This window comes from Pseudorca crassidens, chromosome 19 (genome assembly GCF_039906515.1).
Source record: "Pseudorca crassidens isolate mPseCra1 chromosome 19, mPseCra1.hap1, whole genome shotgun sequence".
NCBI classification, from domain to species: domain Eukaryota; kingdom Metazoa; phylum Chordata; class Mammalia; order Artiodactyla; family Delphinidae; genus Pseudorca; species Pseudorca crassidens.
Window position 1 is genome coordinate 46772294 of NC_090314.1, and position 23227 is coordinate 46795520.

The 23227-nt window shown below is 52.6% G+C and overlaps 1 protein-coding gene and 1 long non-coding RNA gene across 2 annotated transcripts in view; one reads left to right on the forward strand and one right to left on the reverse strand.

Moving 5' to 3' along the window:
- The window catches only part of MEIOC (meiosis specific with coiled-coil domain), a 70917-nt gene that overhangs the window by 11311 nt on the left and 36379 nt on the right, over nucleotides 1-23227 (forward strand). The gene's annotated exons all lie outside the window — the stretch shown is intronic.
- LOC137211898 (uncharacterized) lies at nucleotides 8784-12613 on the reverse strand. The gene is made up of 2 exons (XR_010937270.1): nucleotides 12519-12613; nucleotides 8784-9115 (listed from the first exon to the last, which is right to left on the reverse strand). It is a non-coding gene; the product is annotated as an uncharacterized lncRNA (long non-coding RNA).

A 23227-nucleotide genomic window follows, 5' to 3' on the forward strand; every position in this document is an offset into this window, starting at 1 on the left:
GATATGCTGGGCCAAAGACACCCACCTAAGCTGTGCCCAACTTTGTGACCCACAGAAGCTGCAAGATAATAAATGTGTGCTGTTTAAAACTACTAAGTTTGGGGAATTCCCTGGCGGTACAGTGGTTGGGACTCGGTGATTTCACTGTGGGGGCCAGGGTTCAATCCCTGGTTAGGGAACTAAAATCCCACCAGCCGCATGGTGAGGCCAGTAAAAGGAAAAAAACAACTACGTTTGGGGATAATTATTTACATAGCAATAGACAACTATTACACTGCATATTGAAGAAACTTGGGGGTACAAGTGATGCATATGTTAAGTAAGAAATAGATATAAGAGAATTCTTTCCTCAGTCCATCTATCCATTCCTTCACTCATTCTTTCAACATGCTTTACTTGCTTTACCTCTAGGGACACAAAGATGAATGATACCATTTCTGTCCCTGAGGAACTTCCAGTCTAGTGGGGGAGGCAAACTTTAAATGAATTATTAAAATTTTAGTGAAAAATGCTAATAGAGGAAGGTTCAAGGCACCAGGGCAATACAAAAAAAGGAAGAAAATAATTCTGCCTGGAGATATGAATAAAGCTTTGGAGGAACATTTGGTTGGTGTTTTGAAGAATGAGTAGGAGTTTGCCAGACAGGCAATGGGAGGAAGGGCATTCCAGAAAGCAAGAGCTATAAGCACATATACTGAGAGACCAAGAAAGCCCATTATGTCTGGGGACTCACAGGTCATCCCACGTGGCTGGATATTAGACCACTAGGTGACAGGGAAGTCTGGCAAGGGAGGTTGACCAGGCAGTCAAGGTCCTTGGTACCAGCCTCAGGTTTTTGGCTTTTATCCTGAAAAAAAAAATGAAGAACAGGTGGAAGTCTTTAAACCAAGGCATGTTGTGGTCAGATTTGTGTCTTAGAAAGAGAACTCTGAAGGGTATGGAGGGTGGCTGGAGAGAGGAGGCTGAAGTCAGAGAGGTCAGGTAAGGTGCTGATTCTAATCCAAGGGAAGGGTGATGAGGCGTAGATGAAGCATTGTCTGTGAAATCAAGAGGAGGGTGAAGGAGAAAGGAGGAAGGAGCTTAAGGTGGTTTCTAGCTGGGATGACTGGGTGGATGAGAAACCACTTACCAAGAGAAGGAATAAAGATAACAATGGGGCAGTGGAGAATCTATTAGCCAGGATCATGCAGATTATGCCGCAGTAACAAATAACCTCAAAATCTCACTGGCTTAACAAAACAAAGGTCTCTTGTTTCCTGCCTCATATTACAGATCCCATGTGGTCAACAGGGGTCTCTACTCCATGTGATCATTCAGAGATCGAAGCTGACAGGGGCTCCCCCATCTTGTAGCTACGTCACCTGGAACACGTGGCTTCTTCAGACACCTCTTCAATTACACGGCAAGAGAAGAGAGAGATACTAGAGAACTGTGTATGGGTTTTTTACTACTCCAGCCCAACAGTGATGCACATCCACTTCCACTCACATTTCATTGGCCAGAACAAGTCTTGTGGCCTCTCCTAACCACAGAGGGTTGGGAAGCATAGGAGAGCACGTGGGGTACTTGGTGAGCATGATTATCTCTGCCACATGGAGGTGAGGAACTCAGTTTTGAACACATTTACTTTTTTTTTTTTTGCGGTACGCATGCCTCTCACTGTTGTGGCCTCTCCCGTTGCGGAGCACAGGCTCTGGACGCACAGGCTCAGCGGCCATGGCTCACGGACCCAGCCACTCCGCGGCATGTGGGATCTTCCCGGACCGGGGCACGAACCCGTGTCCCCTGCATCGGCAGGCAGACTCTCAACCACTGCGCCACCAGGGAAACCTTTTCCTTCTTTTCTTTCTACCTTCCTCCCATTCTTTCTTCCACCGGTGTGTGGTTAGTATATACCTTGACACAGGCATTCAGGAAACAGCAGTGAGCAAGGCAGGCTTGGCTCTTGCCCTGTTGGAAGTGTGTGCCCTACTGGGAGGGACAAAGTGAAGCACCAGGTCATTACAATACAGCATGATGAGCACAGTGCTTGTCAAGTCCAGGGTGCTATGGGAATTCATAGAAGAGGCAGTAACCCCCAACTTTATGGACCACAGAAGACTTCCTGGAGGAAACATCTAAGCTGAGGCTTGAAGGATGATTAGAGTATTGTGAGCAGTCACCTGTGTAAAAGCTACAAGGCAAGAGAAAGAATAGTGCTTTCAAGGAACTACAGGAAGTTCAAAGTACTAGTTCTGCTTGGCTGGAGCACAGAGTGCAAAGTGGCTGCAGGCCAGGCGGGGCAGATCACGAAGGGCTTTGTAAGCTCTGTTAAGGAGTCCAAACTTTATCTGGGAGCACTGGGCCATCACTGAGGCGTTTCATTAGAAGAGCAAATGAAGGCTTGGTTTATTTTATCTATTATTAAATTTGATTTTGAATCATTTTTTAAAAGGCATTTTAGTTTTGGGGGTAGGTACACACATGGTACAAAAGGGCACATAATGTATAGAAATGCATACCTTATTATATTAATTTAGTTGTTGTTGTTTTTTTGCGGTACGCGAGCCTCTCACTGCTGTGGCCTCTCCCGTTGCGGAGCACAGGCTCCGGACGCGCAGGCTCGGCGGCCATGGCTCACGGGCCCAGCTGCTCCGTGGCATGTGGGATCCTCCCAGACCGGGGCACGGACCCGCGTCCCCTGCATCAGCAGGCGGACTCTCAACCACTGCGCCACCAGGGAAGCCCCCACCTGCGGCTTTATAGTCTGGAGCCTTGGTCTAGGGGGTTCAGGTGTCCTGGTCTGTTGTTTCTCCAGTGCCCACATCAACAACTCCGACATCCATCGCAGGTTGATGACTGTTTCCTTAAGTCAGCCTAGGGTTGGTTCCAACTCCACCTTTGGTTTTGGGGAAGGAATTTTTTTTTCTGACATCATACCCCTGGAGGAAATGTTATTTCTTTGTATTCCTCATTTTCGAATGCAGGACTGAATACAAAGTGGCTGTTCGCTAAATGCTAGATGAATGACTAATGAGGTTCCCTTGGAGACCGTCCTAAACGCGGTCCAATTCCTGAGTTTCTGTCCCCAACCCAAACTCTTCAGTTTCTCTGTTTATACGAGGAGAAGGTCTCACCTCTCCCTCTCTCTCCAACTCAGGAGCTGGTCCCATAGCTGGGGGTGGAGAGTGGGGTAGGAGATGCGTAGTAAGGATGAATTAAAGGGCTCAGACACAATCAGAGAGCTGTCCCCTCTGTGCCTCCAAGGAGAAAGAGCAGGGGCCACGAGGAAGCAGGTGATGTGACGTGGGCAGGTGATTGATGGGGACAAAGACCTGAGAGGTCTGTCTGCATTCCTCAGCAGGGGCCCAGGAGGAGAGCATATGTGTTTGCTGTGTGTACATGACTGACCCCAGGCTCTCTGTCTCAGTGACCCTCTTCTCCCCTAACACAGGACTGCCACCAAGAACTCAGCCAGCTAGGAGACAGTCTGCCATTATCTGCCTCCCTGTCTAGTGGTTCCCCGGGGCAGGGACCACCCCACTTTCTCTGAATTGCCCCTCCAGGGGACCTTCCAGGCAGTCTCTGTTGACTGCTCTTTGTGGCCTGCCCAGATCCCATTTCTCCACAGCTCTGAAGGGACGGAGCATCTTCTTTGTGTCCTCAAATCCAGCTCTAGTCACAGTGGGATCTAAGCAGGGACTCAGGTGAGACTAGTGCAACCTTCTCCTATTCAAGATAAGGAAACCAAGGCCCAGGTCAGGGAAGTCACCTGTCCGAAGTCCCCAGCTGGCTCATGGCAGAGCTGAGGCCAGGACCCAGTTGGTTCCCTTGGTGGCCTCCAGCCTCTAGTGGGGCTCTGCTCTCTCTGGGTTCCCTTGTCTCTTTACCATTCTTTCTTCTCTGCTTCTCTCTGTCCCATGGCCCAGGAGAGGGGCACTTCCCATGGGGGAGGGAAGGCCAGCTGGCAGCCTTTCCTAATCAGTGTGGAACTTACGAACCCCACTTCTGCACACTAAGAGGTGGATGTGTGCATCTGCGCACACACTCGTCCACCCGCAAACACCATCAAATAGTGCCATTTAACACAGCTGCTCGAGCTTGGGCACAGAGACACACGCACGCCCAGAGAATCATACACACGCCTCTACTGGAGTCACCTGTGCTCTCCACAGTCCCCCCCCCCCCATGCCCATGGACCCTGGCACAAACACAAGTCACAGGACTCCTCGCCTGGCCTCAGCCCTTGGTGTCCCTCCAACTGGCCCAACTGGTGGCCCCTGAACAAGGACAGCTGAACGATGGGTCCTGGCCCCGGATCCAGAGGTGGGAATGAGAAGACAGGTGCAGAGCGGTCATCAATACAGGCACGGCTTTGTCCACCCAGGACTCCTGCCACTGGGTCCCTGAATGTCCCTCCCTGAGTGGATAATGAGAGGGTGAGGACTCACTTTCCTTCTTCTTCCTGCTCCCTTTGCCACTCCCTCCCCTTTCTTGATAAGAACCTGTTTGGATGAAGCTCCTGCCAGGACACAGCTGGATCTCTTAAAACACAAGGGGAGATGTTTATCTTTCCTCTCAGCCTTGCCCTGTCACCTCCCCCTGGGCACTGCCAGCCAAGGGCACTGCCTGGTGAGACAAATTAGGTACGACAGAGCTGGGCCCCTGGAACCTAGGGCTCAGAGTGGGAGCCCTGTTGGCGGGGGAGGGTGGGGGAGGGTGAGCAGCAGAGCGGGAGAGGGAGGACAGGTAGGGCAGGAACTCCTGAGGTGTCCCTTCAGAGTTTGTTCACCTCTTCCCATCTCCTCTCCTCCCCAGCCCAGCCCAGCCCCGGCCCCAGCCGTTCCAATGCCCCCCACCTCTGGAAAAGCCGAGTTGGGATTCGATCCCCAGCCAGTTGCTGGAGTTCCGGAGCAGCTGTCCCAGGCTTGTGGGGGAGGGGGCCAGGAATGCTGGGGCTGAGGCCTGGGCCACCCCAGACAGAGCCGGCTCTGAATTCTGGGAATGTTTGTGCAGCTGGAGCCCATTAGGGGAGGGAGCCGGGCCGCTTATTAATCCCAGCCTTGTTCCCCGGGAGGGGCCAGGGCCCTGCACACGAGTGGAGGGGGTCGGGACTCTGCTCCAGGCAGGGTTGGGGGGAGGAGGCCAGCCCCCAGTCCCCTGCTTGGTTGAGTCTCAGACAGGAACTTGGAGATCTGGGGCCCTGCACCTCCCTTTGTGTGTGGATGGGGTGTGGGCACATGTAGGGGGCCTTGGGGGCCATGGTGAGGTTTGACAGAAGTGCTCCTACCTGGGGAGCTGAGAAGCACACAGTGCTTCTCACAGGACTCCTCAGGGGTCCTCACCAGCGGGGGCAGGAACTCCTGCTGGCTGGCACCCTGGCTAGTGCGAGAGGAAGAGAAGGAGGGGATGAATCCCTGATGCCCCAAGTGCCTGAATGTGTGCACAGAGGCGCTGAGGCCTGAGCGTGGAGGCAGCCACGTGAGTCACATCCTGCCCCAACTCCAGGGGGTACCATTTACCAAGGAGCACCTCTGGAATCGTGCAGTGTGTGACCTGCTCAACCACGCGCGGCGATCCTGTGTGTAGGGAGTCTGGGGGCCTGGTTTTGGTTCCAAGCTAGCACTGCTACAGGATATGTACCCCAAAAGGCCTGGTGTGGTGTTCCATCTCCACTGACTAGCTGTGGGGCCTTGGATACAGTTTCTACGTCTCTTTATCCACAAGCTGGGATAGGGTCTGTCCTATGCACCTTGTAGGGTTATATATAGATTGTATCCCTTTGCCTGTCTGTGTATCCATCCATCCATCTATCCATCCATCCCACAGACTTGATGGCTACTATATGTCGTACACTCTGCTGGTTACCAAGGTCACGAAAGTGAATAAGGACCCTGAGCATTAAGAACTCATCCTTAATAGCATGGGCTGGGGTGGGGTTAGTCATACACACACACATGCACACGCGCATGCACATACGCATGCGCGCCCACACACACAGTGTGAATGTGGACAGTGCTTTAACTCTGTGCCGTAGAGAGTGGAGGAGGAAGCACTGCTAGCCAGCCTGTCACCTATACGTTCTTCGGATGACATCAGTGAAGGTGCCCCGTATGCTGCTGTAAGGCCCAGCACAGTGTGGGAAGAGGCTCTGGCAGGACCCTCTGGGACGGAACTGAGCTCCCCCGTATTGACTGCTCTCACTGAGACCGCGCCACATCGCCGGCCTGAGGCTGGGGCTGTTAGATGCGCAGGGTGATAATTCCAGAAAGTTTCCAGAATAAACCCTGCTAGAGCTTTGGTAGGTTGGGAGCTGTGACAAAAATCCCAGCACCCTCTTTAGGGAGCAGGGAGGAAGGCTCTATGACCGATTCCTTAGAGAGGGTTAGCTTTGATGTCTTTGCTGAACTATAGTTGCAACTCACCAGTCATGGGAGATGGTGGGGAGGGTCTGGGGCAAACGAGAGAGGAAAGGTCACTGAGGGGCAGGGGCCTGGGGAGATATGGGAAGGGGTCAACTGCCTCAGCCATCCCGAGGCCTTGGCCAAGGGGAGAAAGGAAGACCTCTCCTCTCCCCCTCATTCCCCACCGGACTCCCTCAGTGTACAGGGTCTGCAGCTTAGGTAGGGTGAGCTCCCTTCAAAATGTAGAGAATTTCCCGGGAGGGCTGGTGGGACAGGAGCCACAGAACACCAGAGCTGGGAATTAGTGTGACAAAAATTTGGAATCTGGGGATGGGCAGGGAGTGAGAGCAGCTGTCTGAGAATTCCCAGGTCCCGAAGCGGTGGCCCCAATGGCTCCAGACGCCATCAGCCATTTCAGGCAGGGATGGTCTGTGAACCGAGTGCTTCTTATCCAAGGGCCTCTCTGCTCTTCGGTCCCAGACCACATGGCTAAGGGACTAACACCAGGCTGTGTGTGTTGAAGAGAATCATGGAGGTGAGAAGGAGGCCCACAGAATTCTGGAGGCTCAGTGTCTGCTTTGAGGTAACCCCATTCTAATAGGGGAGACGGCCCCTACCCTCAGGGAACTCCTGATGGAAGGGAAGCATTGTTTGTCCTCTAGGAATGCCTAGACTGATGGCAGAGACGTAGGCTGTGTCCTTGGGAAACCCTCAGTCTGATGGTGGAGGCAGTACACACACACACACACACACACACACACACACACTCCTAAGCTACAAAAAGTTATAAACATGGAGTGAATACGAGATGACCTGATGAACTTAATATCAGTCGTGGGCAGGCAGGAGTAGTAGAATGAGTGATAGGGGAGAAGAAATACGCAGTTCACTCAAGGAAGACCCTGTATGATGAAGTGGACTAGGGTCGGTTGGGGGACGGCGCTTTCCGACGTACAGGTACCCTGACCCCCTCCCCCTTCTGGGGGAGGGGTGTAAAGTGTCCACACTGAACTGGTTGATCCCTGAGATCCCTTCCAGCTCTAACAGCCTAGACTTCCTGACCTCAGCCCTCTCACCCCTGTTTCCTTTCCCTCAGAGCAACCCCACCCCTGCCCTTCCTCTCCATCTTCCATTTGGTCTCTCCTGAGGCAGGTGGTCCAGCCAGCTGCTTGGCCTGTGTGGAGATGAGATCCCACCCACAGTGTGGGGTGGCGTTCAGTGGGGGTGGGCTGTGGCCTGAGGAGCTGACAGCTGGGGCTGGGGCTCAGGCTGGGGGCACTGGGGTGAGGACATGGCTTGTGACAGTTTTTCCCAATCCCCTCAAGAGGGGAGGTTTGCGGGGAAGGAGAGGAGGGTTTGGGAGATGTCATGGGTCCAGGCTGTGGTAGGTCTGGGAGGGTCATCAGGGAAGAACAGGTTGAACTCCACTTCCCCGGAGCTGGGGGACATTGGGGTTAGAGCTGGGCCAGGCTGGGCGCTTCCTGCAGCTGCTGGGTGTGCTTGTTGTGAGGGAACTGGGGATGGGGGGGCGGCTGAGGTGTGGATTGGAAAGGACAGCTGGATCTGCCAGGAAGCCTCGCCTGCCACCCCTCCTGAGACACTTCCCCTCCCCCACCCCATACACATGGGCTAGGATGGGGGGTCCCAGAACAAGAGGTCAGACAGAGGCAGGGGAGAGGCTACGGTGGTGGTGGGGGGGCTGGGCCTGAGGGAGCCACGTTATTTCCATCTTTGTGCCTTTCCCTCAGAAAGGCTTCCATGAACAGAGTATCCAGCAAGACGGGATGGCTGGATGGCTGACCTGATGGACAAATGAGGATTCAACTCCTATTTTCACAGATTCAGCCTAGAGCACTTCGCACCCCTCTATACTGCTGGTTCTTAGACTTCAGCAGTGCCTAAGTGTCACCTGCTGGGGTTGTTAAAACAATGCCGCAGAGGCCACCTTGCTTCAAGGTTTTGATTCAGTAGGTCAAGGGTGGGGCCCAGAATATGAATTCCCAGCAGCTTCCAGGCGAAGCTGATGCTCCTGGTCCGCAGGCCCTGCTTTGAGCAGCGCTCTACTCCTTCTTCCTCCCTCCCTGCTCAGCTGTCTCATCCTTCTCCCAGCCCCGCCCCCAGCACAAGCCACTCCAGCTGTTAGGGGCTAAGCACATGGCTGGGGTGGCGGAGGGCCAGGGTCAGACGCTGCGGGAGGAGAGTGTGTGGAGCTCAGCTCAGCTTGGCTTTTTCTGTCTGACCCAGACGCTGGCAACACACTGAGGTGATTCTCTACCCCTTCCTTTCCTCTCTTCCCCAGCACAGTGACCTTCAACCTGTGGGTGCCCTGGGAATTCATAAGCAGACCCAACAGAATCTGTAGATTGCAGATTTCCCACTGTCTCCCAGATCTGTGTACTATTTTTTTTTAATAAATTTATTTATTTATGGCTGCATTGGGTCTTCGTTGCTGCACGCGGGCTTCTCATTGCGGTGGCTTCTCTTGCTGCGGAGCACAGGCTCTAGGCGTGCGGGCTTCAGTAGCTGTGGCACTCCGGCTCAGTAGTTGTGGCTCGCGGGCTCTAGAGCGCAGGCTTGGTAGTTGTGGCGCATGGGCGTAGTTGCTCCACGGCATGTGGGATCTTCCCGGGCCAGGGATCGAACCCGTGTCCCCTGCGTTGGCAGGCAGATTCTTAACCACTGCACCACCAGGGAAGCCCCCAGGGAAGCCCCCAGATCTGTGTACTATTGTTCTTCAAATATGTGTGGATGTTGTTGTGGTGAAAAAACATAAAATCATTTAAAAGTCTTAATGAATGTATGCTTTCTTAAACAATTATAAAATATATCACACTTACGAAGCATATTGGCATTTTGTCTAGACAAATGATCCCTAACACAGCCCAGGAGAGCACGCACAGCTTGCTGCAGCCCTGTCTAAGTTCCCTCTCTCTCCTCACCACACAAGCCTTTCTTCAGTTACACAAATGGACCTCACTCCCTCTGGCCTCAGGGCCTTTTCACATGCTGTTCCCTCTGCCTACAACAATCCATCTCACTCCACACCCACTCCCTCCCCTCCTTGGCCTGCTTAACTCTTACTTTTCCCTCCAACCTAGACTAATCACTTCCTTAGTGAATCTTTCTCATCCCCTGACCATGTTAATTCCCCCATTAGAGGCTCTCACAATACTTATATGTACTACATATTCCTCTCTCTGAAGCCCTCAACGTTTTTTTTGTTTGTTTTTTTAGGCTGCGCCACACAGCTTATGGAATCCTAGTTCCCCTACCAAGGGTTGAACCCCGGGCCCTTGGCAGTGAAAGCACAGTGTCCTAACCACTGGCCCGCCAGGGAACGCCCTCAACATTGTTTTAATTTTATATTGTGTACGTGGCTTTGATTAATTTCTGACTCCCCTATCGGTCTGAAATTTCCATGAGGCAGAGCCCACTTGTTGTAGTTCTAGAGGCAACCATAGTGCCTGGCACAAACCATGTGTTTAATGAACATCTGATAAATGATGGAGTCAATTATCAACAGAGAAAAATCCCCTGCCTTGCTGGAGGCGTCAGTCAGGGGCTTCTTTTTTTTTTTTTTTTTTTTTTAGGTGCTTCTTAATAACAACTGGTACACCTGTACTGCTGCTTATCGGGATTTTCTGACCACCTGTTCTCATAGGTGGACCATGGCTTTGGCTTCTGCAGTGGAGGTGAGGGAGAAGCAGAGGTGATTGGCAGGCAGCCAGAGTAGCAGGAGTGGGGAGGAAGAGAGGAAGTTGGAGGGAGAAGGGCAGAGATGGGAGAGAAGAGTGATGGAAAGGAGAAAAAAGATCTGAAGAGAAGCAAGAGGACAAAGCCCTCTTAGGACAAAGTGAAAGGAAGAGAATTTCCAGAGATCAGGATGGGGTCATCGGGTGGGGTCAAAGGGGTGTCATTTGACTACCTTGCTCCGTGACCTCCTCCACCATGCTCAGTCACCTTCTCTCTTTCCCCATGCCCCGCTCCCTCCCCCTTTGCCCCAGGAGCTGGGCTAGTTTATTTTCCTTGGGAAGGCTTCCTGAAAGGGGAGCCTGGTTTTCCTTACACATGAAAAGTGTCTCAGGCTGCCATCTGACACTTCCTGCAGAGCCCCAGCTCCAGGGAGTTTGTCTGACATGCAGTCACACACGTGGACACATGCACATATCCTGGCACATGGCACCCACATACACCCAGGGACCCCAGGGTAAGTCTGGAAGTTGTGTGACCACAAATGTGTATGCACACAGGCACCCCCTCGCATATAAGGTGTAATGCACATACACCCAAATCGTATCCCCCGCATGCATGCCTGGGACCTGTGTTTGTATGCTCAGCACATCATCTCGCTTGTTCACACCTAAGACGTTACTCCAGACACCCTGAGTGTGCCCATTTCCACTCTTTGCTGTACTACTGGGGCAGGAAGCATCAGAGTGATGGAGACGTGGCGTGGCTGGTGGTGTGAGGGGCTGGTGTGGCCCTGGGCCAGCTGCAGCTTCTCCCTGAATCAGAGGAGGCGCTGGTCCAGGAGACCACCCATGGCGTTGCTGTGGGTCCTCCCCCTGCCTGTGGGTGGGAAGTGGGATGTCTGTGTCCTCAGGGCTCCCTGACTTCAGGCTCTTTTAGAGTCCTCCTGCCATCTGTACTTCCACAGAGGGTCCCTAGGAATTGGAAGGGAGTTCTCTCTGACACACACACACGTGTGCGCGCGCGCGCACACACACACACACACACACTGGCTTGCTGACTCCGCCTAGCCTCATTGTCCCCCCTAGCCCACTCCACTGGGCCAAGGGCTCCGGCCCTCTTGAGAAGAGCCTTGTCGGGGAGTGGAAAGCTCAGGGATTGCTCTGCCCCCTACCAGTTATGGGACTGTCCAAAAATAATAATCTCAGCATCTACTACATACCTCTTCCCACATATTTCATGAACCATATCTTACTTAATACTTCCAACAAGCCTGTGAAGAGCCTTATACCCTTCCTTTAGGGATGGGGAAACTGAAGCTTTGGGGGATAAAAATCTTGCCCCAGTCAGAGAGCTCATGAAGCCGAGAGCTGGGATTTGGTCCCAGGTCTGTCTGCTGCCTAAGTCCATGGTCTTGAACCCTGGCCATACTACATCCAACTTTGCTTGCCTCACCTTGTCTTTGGCTGTTAAAATACCTATTTCAAAAGCTTTCCAGGAAGGAATTGAGATGACTTTTGTAAAATGGCCTGGCACATAGGGTGCATTTGAAAACTCAGTTTTCTTTCTACTTTGGGTTCCTGTATGGAGAAAACACTCCCCCGACCTGTGGGAGGGGACTTTGGCAGCAAGGAGTGAGGTGGGCAGGGTAAGCAAAGAGGCAAATTAGAAGCAAAGCCCTCCCACCCACCCTCTGACCTCCAGAACCGTGCCCTGGTGGGAAGCCGGAGAAACCAATGGTCATCATTCCGTGCCCGCCCACCCGTCATGGAAGGGACATGGCTGGAGAGGACAGGGAACCTCCCAACCCACAGCTTGTCCACCTTCTCTCTGACACCTCCAGGGAAAAGGAGGCATTCCCAGACTCCCAGACAGAAGGATGAAGGGGAGGGACTGCGGGGGAGGGGAGGAGGGGCCACCACACACTGAAGCCTTTGTGGGATTACCAAGCATAGAGGTGGAAACACTTCATATATCAAGTGTGTTTGTCCCTCCCTGGGGAAGGTGGAGGCAAGAGGGAGGGAGGCGGGGGTGGAGGCCAGGCGATCGGGCTAGGGCTTAGGGCCTGAAATAGGAAACACCAGTGTGTAACCCGAGTCAGGGGAGAGGGGTCCGCCCAGAACATTTCTTGAGGAAAGGACCTGTTCTTGGCTCCTGGGATCCCCATTCGAGGCTTTCACTCCCTTTCTCCAGGCCTCTAATCACTGTGCAGAAACACACACACCCGTCACTCCTTCCAGATCCTGTGCTCTTCCTGCCAGGCCCCGTAGCTCCCTCCCCTGCATCTTACTCTGGCTAACTCCCTGGCCTGCCCCTTGGTCCTCCCAGAACTAGCTCTTTTCTCCCCTCCCCATCCGCCACCGTAAGCCTGGGTCCCCTCCCTCTTCCTCTGTCTTCCAAACCCAGCTCTGGTTGAGCCCCTGAGACCCCTGGCCTCTATCTCACCTGGATCTCCTCCTGGACCTCACACTCTCTTCAACCACGGTCTTGCCTCCTTCTGCCCCCAACCGGTCCAGGATCCTCGCTCAGTCTCCTCTCTAAGTCTTCACACATTCCCTGCCTCTGTCCTCTGACTCATGGCCTTGACCCAGGCGACAACAACGTGATGATAACAGGGGTGTTGGGGCTGCACTGGGAGTCACTGTCCCAGGAACCTTGTAATGGATATGACTGTGATTGATTTTGGAAGTTAGTGCTATCCATTTGCTTATTCAAGAAGTATTTATTGGGCTTCCCTGGTGGCGCAGTGGTTGAGAGTCCGCCTGCCGATGCAGCGGACGTGGGTTCGTGCCCTGGTCCGGGAAGATCCCACATGCTGCGGAGCGGCTGGACCCGTGAGCCATGGCTGCTGAGCCTGCGCATCCGGAGCCTGTGCTCCGCAGCAGGAGAGGCCACAACAGTGAGAGGCCCGAGTACGGCAAAAAAAAAAAAAGAAGTATTTATTGAGCACCTACTACATGCCAGATCCTCTGCTAGATGCTGGATGCATCGTGAAGCTCACAGTTAGTATGCATCACCCTTAGGCTCCAAAAAAGAAGGTTCTCTGTTCTGGGAGCCTCCCGTTGCTCTCTACCGCACAGAACAAAGAGTCCATGGGATGCACCTACCCAGAGCCTACAGGGCCCCCTCTACGCTCCCTTCTAGATCATGCTCTGGGTTCCTGGCCAAGCCCTGTGTGGAACTACATTGAAGTCTGAAACAAAAAACAAAACAAAACAAAAATCAGTAATACCGATCCCATCTTCATTAAAAATTTTGATATTTTGTTTATTATGGGTCTTTTACATTAATTTTGATATTTAAAATATCGCATTAAAGTATTATTTATCATTTTTACTGAGTTTCTTGGCATCCTGAAATTTTGTCCCTGAGCTGAGGGCCTCACTGATCCCCAGAACTTCCTATCTAAGTGACCCCAGACTGTTTCCAAGGCCTGCAGAGCTCCTTCCCCATCCATCCTTCCCACCGAGGGCAGGCCAAATACAAGTGTGGATACCCTCAGGGTTGATGGTGGTCAAGGGTGGGCTGGCTATGGGGGTGGGTGGGGCTTGCACATGTGGGCTGGGGAGGGGTCCTCACCTGAGCAGAGCAGAAAGGAACTGCTGGTGGGAAGAGAAAGTAGGTAGGTGGGGCAGCGCCGCCACATTCCAGCACTAAACTCCAAAGTGATTTTAAAAGTAGATTTGTCAAGGTAAGAGATAGGTCTTATTTAACATTTGATTTATAACTTGTATTTTTTTTAATTTTTATTTTATATTGGATTATAGTTGATTAACAATGTTGTATTAGTTTCAGGTGTACAGCAAAATGATTCAGTTGTACATATACATGTATCTATTCTTTTTCAAATCCTTTTCCCATTTAGGTTATTACAGAACATTGAGCAGAGTTCCCTGTGCTATGCAGTAGGTCCTTGTTATAACTTTTATTTTGTTTTCTTTTTATTTATTTGTTTATTTTTTGGCTGCTCTGGGTCTTTGTTGCTGCGCGCGGGCTTTCTCTCTAGTTGCGGCAAGCGGGGGCTACTCTTCGTTGTGGTGCGCGGGCTTCTCATTGCAGTGGCTTCTCTTGTTGCGGAGCACGGGCTCTAGGTGCGCAACTACTGAGCCCGCGTGCTGCGCAATAGTTGCAGCACGCGGGCTCAGTAGTTGTGGCACATGGGCTTAGTTGCTCCGCGGCATGTGGGATCTTCCCAGACCAGGGATCGAACCCGGGTCCCCTGCATTGGCAGGAGGATTCTTAACCACTGCGCCACCAGGGAAGTCCCATAACTTTTAAATATTTAGAAATTTTGTTTGCAGCTTTTTATCGGTCCTCTTGCCCCAAGATCCGCAGATGTTAAGGGCAGGCCTGCTTACAGGGATGGTGAGTGGGCGGACAGAAGTTATCAGGATGGAGTAGACCAGTCTGATCTCACTGCCACTGCATTCCCTCCTGTGTACCTTTGCTCCTGTCCTTCCCACCACAGCTCTTACCCACCCGTTAAATCCCTTTCCTCCCTCTGCAAAGTCTTCAGCCATTCCTGCTGTCCTTGGTGGCTTCTTCCTCCTCCAAACTGTGACATTTACTGCCAGTACCACACCCTGAGCCCTCCTTGCGTGTAGTACCTGGCATCAGCAGCCCTCCAAAAGCTATTTTGTGCTGTCACCTAACTTTTAGTGTGTGTGTGTGTGTGTGTGTGTGTGTGTGTGTGGTGTCCGGGGTTATCAGTGTTTTAATGGTGCTGACGCTATATTATTTTATTCTTTAAGTTCCCTACAGTGTCAGACTGGAAAGAATGGGTTTGAAATTAACCAGAGACCTAGGGTTGATGCTGGCCCCACCCCTTATTAGCTCTATGACCTTGAGCAAGTTAACCTCCCTGAGTGTCAGATTTCTCCATATAAAACAGGATAATAAGGCTTGCTTGGCAGGGTGCTAGGAACACAAGAGTTAATCTGTATAAAGGGCCTGACAGAGTAGGCAGTCCATAAAATGTTAACCGTAACGATTATATTATTACACGTAATATATTACTATACAGTTTATATTTATTATGTGCCTGCTATTATGCTGTTCATAGGACAATTATAATTGTGTATTATTAAAGACATTACATAAACTAGATGATTGAATGGGACGATCGGCAGGCCCGAGAAACCTAAGGGAACGGAAACAGAGCCCTTTTGACTTGAGGCTTTCCTGACTGAGAGAGACTGAGGACATCTCCGGAACTGGGCTGCTTTGGTGAGGGGATCCTTGGAACTCATGCTTCCTCTCTGGGCATCAGGCGTAGGAATGAGCAATACGGGGCTCAGAATTAATCCTTCCACGTGGCTAAAGCCTCTTGACCCCGGGGCACTTCATTCAGCTACATCAGCCGCACCCTTGGCACAATCCTGTCCCTGCCCTGTTAGCAGAGGCAGCTGTGTACCAGGCACCACCTCCATCTGCTGCGGAGTTGGCCAGTCTTACCAAGTGAGTCCCCTGCCCCAATACACCCCAGAGTGCCTGCCTAGGAGAAACCATGGGAACGGAGGGCTGGGGGAGCAGGAGACGTTGGATCCTAGCTCCCAGGACCACCCAGCCTGACCTCCTCCCCTATGATTATTAAAAACATATTTCCAAAGGATTAGCAGCTATGCCAGGGATGTTGATCGCTAACCCTCAGTCCAACCAACGGTCTCAATCACTAGCTGCAGCCACATTAGCACTACTGACTAATGAGAGTCTGCAAGGCGGGGCGGGCATAGAGTGGGGTGCGGAGGGAGGCACCTGCTATACCATGGAGCCAAGGGGCCACCCTGGGAGAGAGTGGCTCAAAACTGCATTCCCCCCGATCAGAAGACCAGCTCCTTAGAGCATTGAAGACACTGATTTAGGGATGGGGAGCCTGTGTCTAGGCTCTCTGAATTACATCTTGGGGGAACCACCAGTTAGGCTCCCGGTGGGAGAGTCCACAAAGCAAGGAGGTCACCCGTGCTCGCCACGTTCTTAGACTGGAGCCCCTGTAAAGACCTAGCTCTTGGCTCACAAGCGTGTGCAAAATGCGGGAGATTCAGACTCAGAGACTTTGCCATTGTCCCACGGCAGGGATGATGGCTAAGTCCACTCCTAGTCTTACCTCCACCTGTCCCAGCTGGGATCCCATTTTTAGCATGTGATTGTGATGGTAAAGAATTTGTCCAATGGGGGTGGGGGCACTAAAGATGGCCATTCGTGCACTCAAGTTAGTTCCCTTTGAGGGAGCAGATGGGGAGTTAAGAAGGCAGGAAGGGCATAGCCCGGGACGATGATAGGAGAAAGAAACAGAGGTAAATGAGGCGGTGGAGGGAGAGTAGATAGGTTAAGGAGGGTCTGGAGACCCCTCTGGCTCTTAGTAACACCCTAGGAAGAAGGTAGTTGACCCAGAGAGGACTTTGTCCTTGTAGCTCATGGTTGGAATTTTTTTTTTAATAGTGATAGTTTCTTTTAATTACATTTTTGGCTATGAAAACATCTTACTTCTCTCTCTTTTTTATTTTCCGCACTGCACAGATTGTGGGATGTGGGGTATTAGTTCCCCGACCAGGGATTGAATCCAGGCCCTCAGCAGTGAGAGCACTGAGCCCAAACCACTGCGCTGCCAGGGAAGTCCCCTGGTTGGAAACTTTTCTGTTCAACAACTGGTTACCAAAGACCTGGCCCTGTTACTGTCCTCTTCTCTCTCTCTCCCTCTCCCTCTCTCTCTCTCACCTTTTGTTCATGCTCCGGCGAATGGCTAAGGCCTGGAGTTGGCTTCCTCTTCACTCAGTGCAGATTTTTTCCCAGGGCCAGTCCTAGGAGCTTACCTCCACCCAGGCCACCAGCCCTGCATCCTCTGCTATCAGCTTCCCTGAAAACAGCGCCTCCAGGCTTCCCTGGTGGCGCAGTGGTTAAGAATCCGCCTGCCAGTGCAGGGGACATGGGTTCGAGCCCTGGTCGGGGAAGATCCCACATGCCGCAGAGCAACTATGCCTGTGCACCACAGCTACTGAGCCTGTGCTCTACAGCACACAAGCCACAACTGCTGAGCCCGCATGCCACAACTACTGAAGCCCGCATGCCTAGAGCCCGTGCTGTGCTGCAAGAGAAGGCACTGCCATGAGAAACCTGCGCACCGCAACTAGAGAAAGCCCACGCACAGCAAGGAACACACAACACAGCCAAAAATAAAAATAAACTAATTAAAAAAAAAAGAAGTAGCACCTCCATCCGCTGTCTGGACAGAGCATCCCTCTTCTCCGTGTGCACACACCCTGCCAGGTGCTGGAGAATGGGCCATAGGAGGGAGGGGTTCTGCTCTAACCTGCAGGAACTCAGAAGTAAGAAAGGTGCGGATTCCAGAGCCTAACGGAGCCAAACGTTTGTCAAATAGCTGAGTACACATTCAGCCAATCAGATGAAAAGAAAAGCTGTAAAGACTTAAAGAAGGGGAGGAGGTGTTGAAGGAGCTGGGCTCCAGGCCCGGGTGCGGAGGGGCTGAGATGGTGAGGTGTGGAGTGGAGCGCTGTGTGCTTGGAGTGAGCCCGCGGATTCTGAGGTGAGGGTTGTATGGGGGTTGTGCGGAGGTGGTGTGGACTTGACCCCTGGAAGCCCAGACTGAAATGTCTGGCATAAATTTGAACGGAATGGAGGCTCCTCTGCGGGGCCCTGGGCAGGCGAGAAGGCAGCTACCCCTTGTGCTCTCCCCAGGCAGAGGCAGGCGTGGGGGACACAGTGTCCCGGGGACCGTTGCCCTAGACACTGTCTGGTAGCCCTCCACCCAGGCCAACCCGATGTCTCTGAAATCAAGGGCCCCAGCAGCCCCTCCTGTCCCACCCCGCACAGCCAGTGACAGCAGAACCATCTCTGAAATAAACACCATATAAGAACAACAACCCCCAGAAACTCCAAAGGGGCTTTGATGTTGGGGCCAAGGGTTTTGACTAAACAAACTGGAAGCGATTTAGGCCAGAGAATGCTGGCGGCGGCTCTGAAGCCGCTGCACTAGAGAATTGAGTCAGGTCGCCAGGAGCTAATAGGGGCCTCTAGCCTCCCCACCCCCAATCAGTCACCCTGGGACCTCAGAGACCAGTCCAGAGAGGCGAGGGTGTGTGCATTTCCCCTGCTTCCCTCCTTCCTCCTTCCAGAGGGGCTGGACCATCTAAGGACAACATATCCACCCAGCGAATGCTGGGCTGTGAAGCGGACCAGTTGGAAGTCTCCCCCTCCTCCGCCTCCAGCCCCAGCGCACACAGTCACTGCCCTCCACTTCCCCCCACGTCTTCTCTTCCCCAGCCAGTCCTTATCTCAAATGTCCTTATAAGGAACAACTAATTCTAGGAGCAAATCTTGCCCCAGTCCAAAAAATCCCTGACTCTCTAACAGCCACGTTGCTCCGGCGCTGAGTGGGATCAGTCCCAAATAGAGTGGCGAGTTCCATCCTCGGAGGTCACTGACTCCCTCCCTAGCGGGTGGCCTCCAGGAGGGCAGAAACTACATCTGGCTCGTCTGTGTCCCCCCCAGGATACCTAGCATCCTGCCTAAGGAAGACAGGTGTTCAGTACCTGTCTGTTGAATGAACAAATGGATTATCACTTGGGGGGAATCATGGAAGGTTAAAGAAGAAAAGAGTCCTGGTTCTATCATAGGCCTCCGTTTCCTCTGCCAAGAGGTATGGTCCAGCTCATAAGTGGTTTTATGAAATCATACACGCATACACACACACGCATATACATACATACATATATATACACAGCGCTGATACAAAAAGTATGTCCAGTGTGCAGCCCAGGGTCCAACATGCAGCAGGTACACAATGACTGGGTGTAAGTCTATGCTTTAGGCTACTTCCCAACTGGTCTCTATCTCATCTGTAGCCCAAAGAACTTCCATTGGTGAATATGCACAGAAGGGCTTAGAAGAAAGTGGCTGACATTCCTTCCAGGGTGGCGATTCGGGCAGGAAGGCACTAGCAGCTCCCTCCCCTGCCCAACCCTGGAAGTGTGGAGAAAGCTGAACCTCTCTGGAAGTGCACGGTGCCCTTCTCTATTAGAGAGGTTGGGGGAGGGGCTGGGGTTTTATCTGTACCCCTCAAAAGAGAACCTCTGCTCTCCCTTCTGACTCTACTCTGGCTGTTTCTGTCCCTCATACCCTCTCCCTGAAGGCCATCTGCCTTCCTGCCTTTTATTTTCTTATCTTAATTATTGTTTTACATTTAATCACCCAGTCTTGAGTAATAGGACCCTAAAGAGCTCGTGAGATCTCCCCAGGCTGGACTGACTCTCACAAAGGGACAGAACAAAACAAGGGAGCCACTCACAGAGAGCCAGACGCGCGCTTACACACTTTCTTACACACACACACACACACACACACACACGCACAGAGTCCTATACACGAACAAAGAAGTACAAGGAACATGGGCGTGCCGCACAAACACTCAGACACGTGCACTTAGACGCGTACACACGCTGTCTCAAACACAGATGTCTACACACACATACATTCACTACTAACAAAGAAACTCCAACAAAGCAGTGCACGCGCCCGCGCACGCACACACGGACTTACAGGAGACCGGATGACTGTACTTCAAGCTTCACCTCCCCAACCCAAGCCCAAAAATCTGTCTCCAATTATCTGGCCCGTGTTGGGAGCAGCAGGAAATCCAGAGCTGCCTCTGTCTTCTGGGGCAGATGCCGGGATTTCAGCCGTTTCTCTATCTTTGGAAAACAAAAGCCTTCTGGTCTTGCCTCCTTCTCCCTGCTTCCAAGGCAGCTGGGGCTAGGAGGGTGTGGGGTGGAGGGAAGTGTAAAACTCGAGCCTAAGAACCTCTTGGGAAGAACAGACTGGGAGAGCGGCCAGGGGTCTCTGAGCCCTGAGTATGAGCCATTCCAGCTTCCTCCCAAACACTGAACAGGGCAGTTGTTTGGGTCAAGGACAGGGGCCTATGGTGGGGACCTCGGAATCAGCAATGACCCTAGGCACCAGCCTCGTGGGGTGACAAGGCACAATAGTGCCACAACCACTAGGCTTCCAATCAGAAGGCCTGGGCTCGTGTCCCAAATCTGCCGTGAGGCCGCTGCCAGCGACTTCACTTCTCAGAGCCTCACTGGGAAAATGGGGGTAAGAACACGCCTTACGGGGTGGCTGTGAGCAGGCAGTGAGCTGGTCCAAGTGCCTGTGTAGCTCTTGCTATGAGACGGTGTCCCAACACGTGTTAAGCGGCCGACCTCCTGCCCAGATAGGAAGCTCCTCTTTGTCTCCCCCAGATACACTTGGCTATTCCCATAGAAGAGAAAATACTGTTTCAAGAAACCTGAATCGGCTTCTTCCCCCCTCTCCCCTTATTAGGTGGAGCAAGTCTTCCCATCTTGTAGCTTTCCTAGTTGACCGCACAGCCCGTCTCCCACCACGTCCACTCCCAGGTTTCCTCACATGATCTGAAGGCAACGGAAGTGGCTTGGGGCAGGGGAAAGACCGCTAGATTCGGGGATCTTGTTCTTTATACGTTTATTTATTGATTTATTTTTGCTGCGTTGGGTCTTCGTTGCTGCGCGCGGGCTTTCTCTAGTTGCGGTGAGCGGGGGCTGCTCTTCGCTGCGGTGCGCAGGCTTCTCACTGCGGTGACTTCTCTTGTTGTGGAGCATGGGCTCTAGGCGCGCAGGCTCAGTAGTTGTGGCTTGCGGTCTCTAGAGCACAGGCTCAATAGTTGTAGCGCACGGGCTTAGTTGCTCCGCGGCATGTGGGAGCTTCCTGGACCAGGGCTCGAACCTGTGTCCCCTGCGTTGGCAGGCAGATTCTTAACCACTGCGCCACCAGGGAAGTCCCCGGGGATCTTGTTCTTAAAGACACCTAACCCAGGGACAGCTTCCCCAGTGCAGCTCAGAGTTAATTTCCCTGGATAATGGACACTCTACCTGGCTTTGCTTAGGGAGGGTTAGAAATTGTGACTGCATACATGTGATGGTTCCCACGAGGGCTTTAAGGAAGCCTTTTGAAGGACTCTTGCCACCATCTCAACCACTCTCTGGAGCTTCAGTGTTTTGTAGGCTTTGCAGCTGGGAACATACTGCTCTGGGAAATAGTATTTCACTATTTTCATCTAAGTTCCTCCACCAGACAGGGACTTCTGGGTCACACTTTCAACACCCCAGTCCACTCCTAGCCCAAGCACGCAGGGAGAGTGGACTTGTGATGTGCTAGAATTGCAGAGGGAAATGATTCAGCAGCCCGTCCCCATGCCCCTGAGGTGGGACCATCTTTTTGGAGATGCAGACGTCAATGGATGCTCAAAACAGAGGGAATCCTAAACCAATTGAGTAAGATAGACGTGGAAGGCATTCCCCCCCCTCCTTATTATTATTTTTTTGTCCACTAAATGCAACTGCAAACACATTCGAATTATGATTTATTGTTTTCCACTTTTTTTATTGGGGTATAGTTGTTTTCCCCCTCTCTTAATTCTTTCTTTATTTATTCCTGGCTGTGTTGGGTCCTCGCCTCCATGCGAGGGCCCTCCCCAGCTGCGGCGAGTGGGGCAGGCTCAGCGTCCATGACTCACGGGCCCAGCCTGCTCAGCGGTATGTGAGATCTTCCCATACCGGGGCACGAACCCGTGTCCCCTGCACCGGGCAGGCAGACTCTCAACCACTGCGCCACCAGGGAAGCCCCACCTCCTCTCTTCTTTATATTGTGAAAGATCTGATGGGCTGATGTAGTGGATGGGAAACAGTAGGATGATGGGGAGGAGGAGAGAGGAGAAGAGAAAGGCATGTGAGGGCCACAGGTCAAGAAATAATCTTGAACATGGGGAAGAAAATAATGAGAGAGTGCCTTGTGAGGGCACGGGAAGCGGTCTGCTTGATTCTCACTAACTCCAGAGCTGGAGTTTGGGTCCCCACAGCCAGTCAGCAGTGCCCAAATCTTTTTTTTTTTGCCGTGCGCGGGCCTCTCACTGCTGTGGCCTGTCCTGTTGCGGAGCACAGGCTCCGGACGCGCAGGCTCAGCGGCCATGGCTCACGGGCCCAGCCGCTCTGCGGCATGTGGGATCCTCCCGGACCGGGGCACGAACCCGTGTCCCCTGCATCGGCAGGCGGACTCTCGACCACTGCGCCACCAGGGAAGCCCCAGAGCCCAAATCTTTTGGGGAGGAAGGTCAGGAGCTCAGATAGGTCCCCCTCCTCTGTTGAAAAGCACAAAGAGGACACCTTTCCTTGCGCCTTTCAGGCTCCCAACACATGACCTTTGAACATGTGGGGTCAAGGGGCGTGAAACAGTCCATCTCGGGAATAAAGAGATCCCAGCTCTGCCAGCCCAGCCTGGCCCTCAAAGGCTGACTCAGGGGGTCCACCCACAGTCCGAACGGCCCTCCTTTGAAGGCCAGGCTGAGAGGTTCAGCTTTCCAGACTGCGGTGCAGCGTCAGCAGCGGCGGTGGGAGTGAGTCACGGTCTAACAATGTGATCTGTCAAGTGCTGCAGCTCTCTGGGCCACTCGTACCCACAGCCTCCCACCGCCTGGATCCTCACTGGGCGTTTCTCAGTCTCACAAAACTCCGAGATCATGCCCTGGCTTTTCTGTGCCCTGTGCACCATCCCCAGGTCCAGTTATTACTTTCGGGAGAGCCCATCTAACATGGACACCAGCCAAAGAGATGGGTCAGAGATGGAAAATCCTGGAAATACAGGGCAACTTTTCCGAATTTGAGTGCAGACTCTTATGACTGGTTCCTTCAGAAGTATTAGGGTGGAGGGAGAGCAAAGGAAAAGGAAGCAAGTTGGTCTGGGTGGCAAAGAAGTTCTGATTAGTCTGCTGCTCATTACAAGAGGTTTAGAGGGTCTGTATACTAAAGCCCATTGAATGGTACACTTGAAAAGGGTGAACTTATGATATGTATATTACATATGTCAATAGAGCTGGTTTGTTGTTGTTGGTGTTTTGCGGTACGCGGGCATCTCACTGTTGTGGCCTCTTCCGCTGCGGAGCACAGGTTCCGGATGCGCAGGGTCAGTGGCCATGACTCACAGGCCCAGCCGCTATGCGGCATGTGGGATCCTCCCCGACCGGGGCACGAACCCGTGTTCCCTGCATCGGCAGGTTGACTCTCAACCACTGCGCCACCAGGGAAGCCCTGTTGTTGTTGTTTTAAATGAGTGTCTAAGTGGGAGGCAGG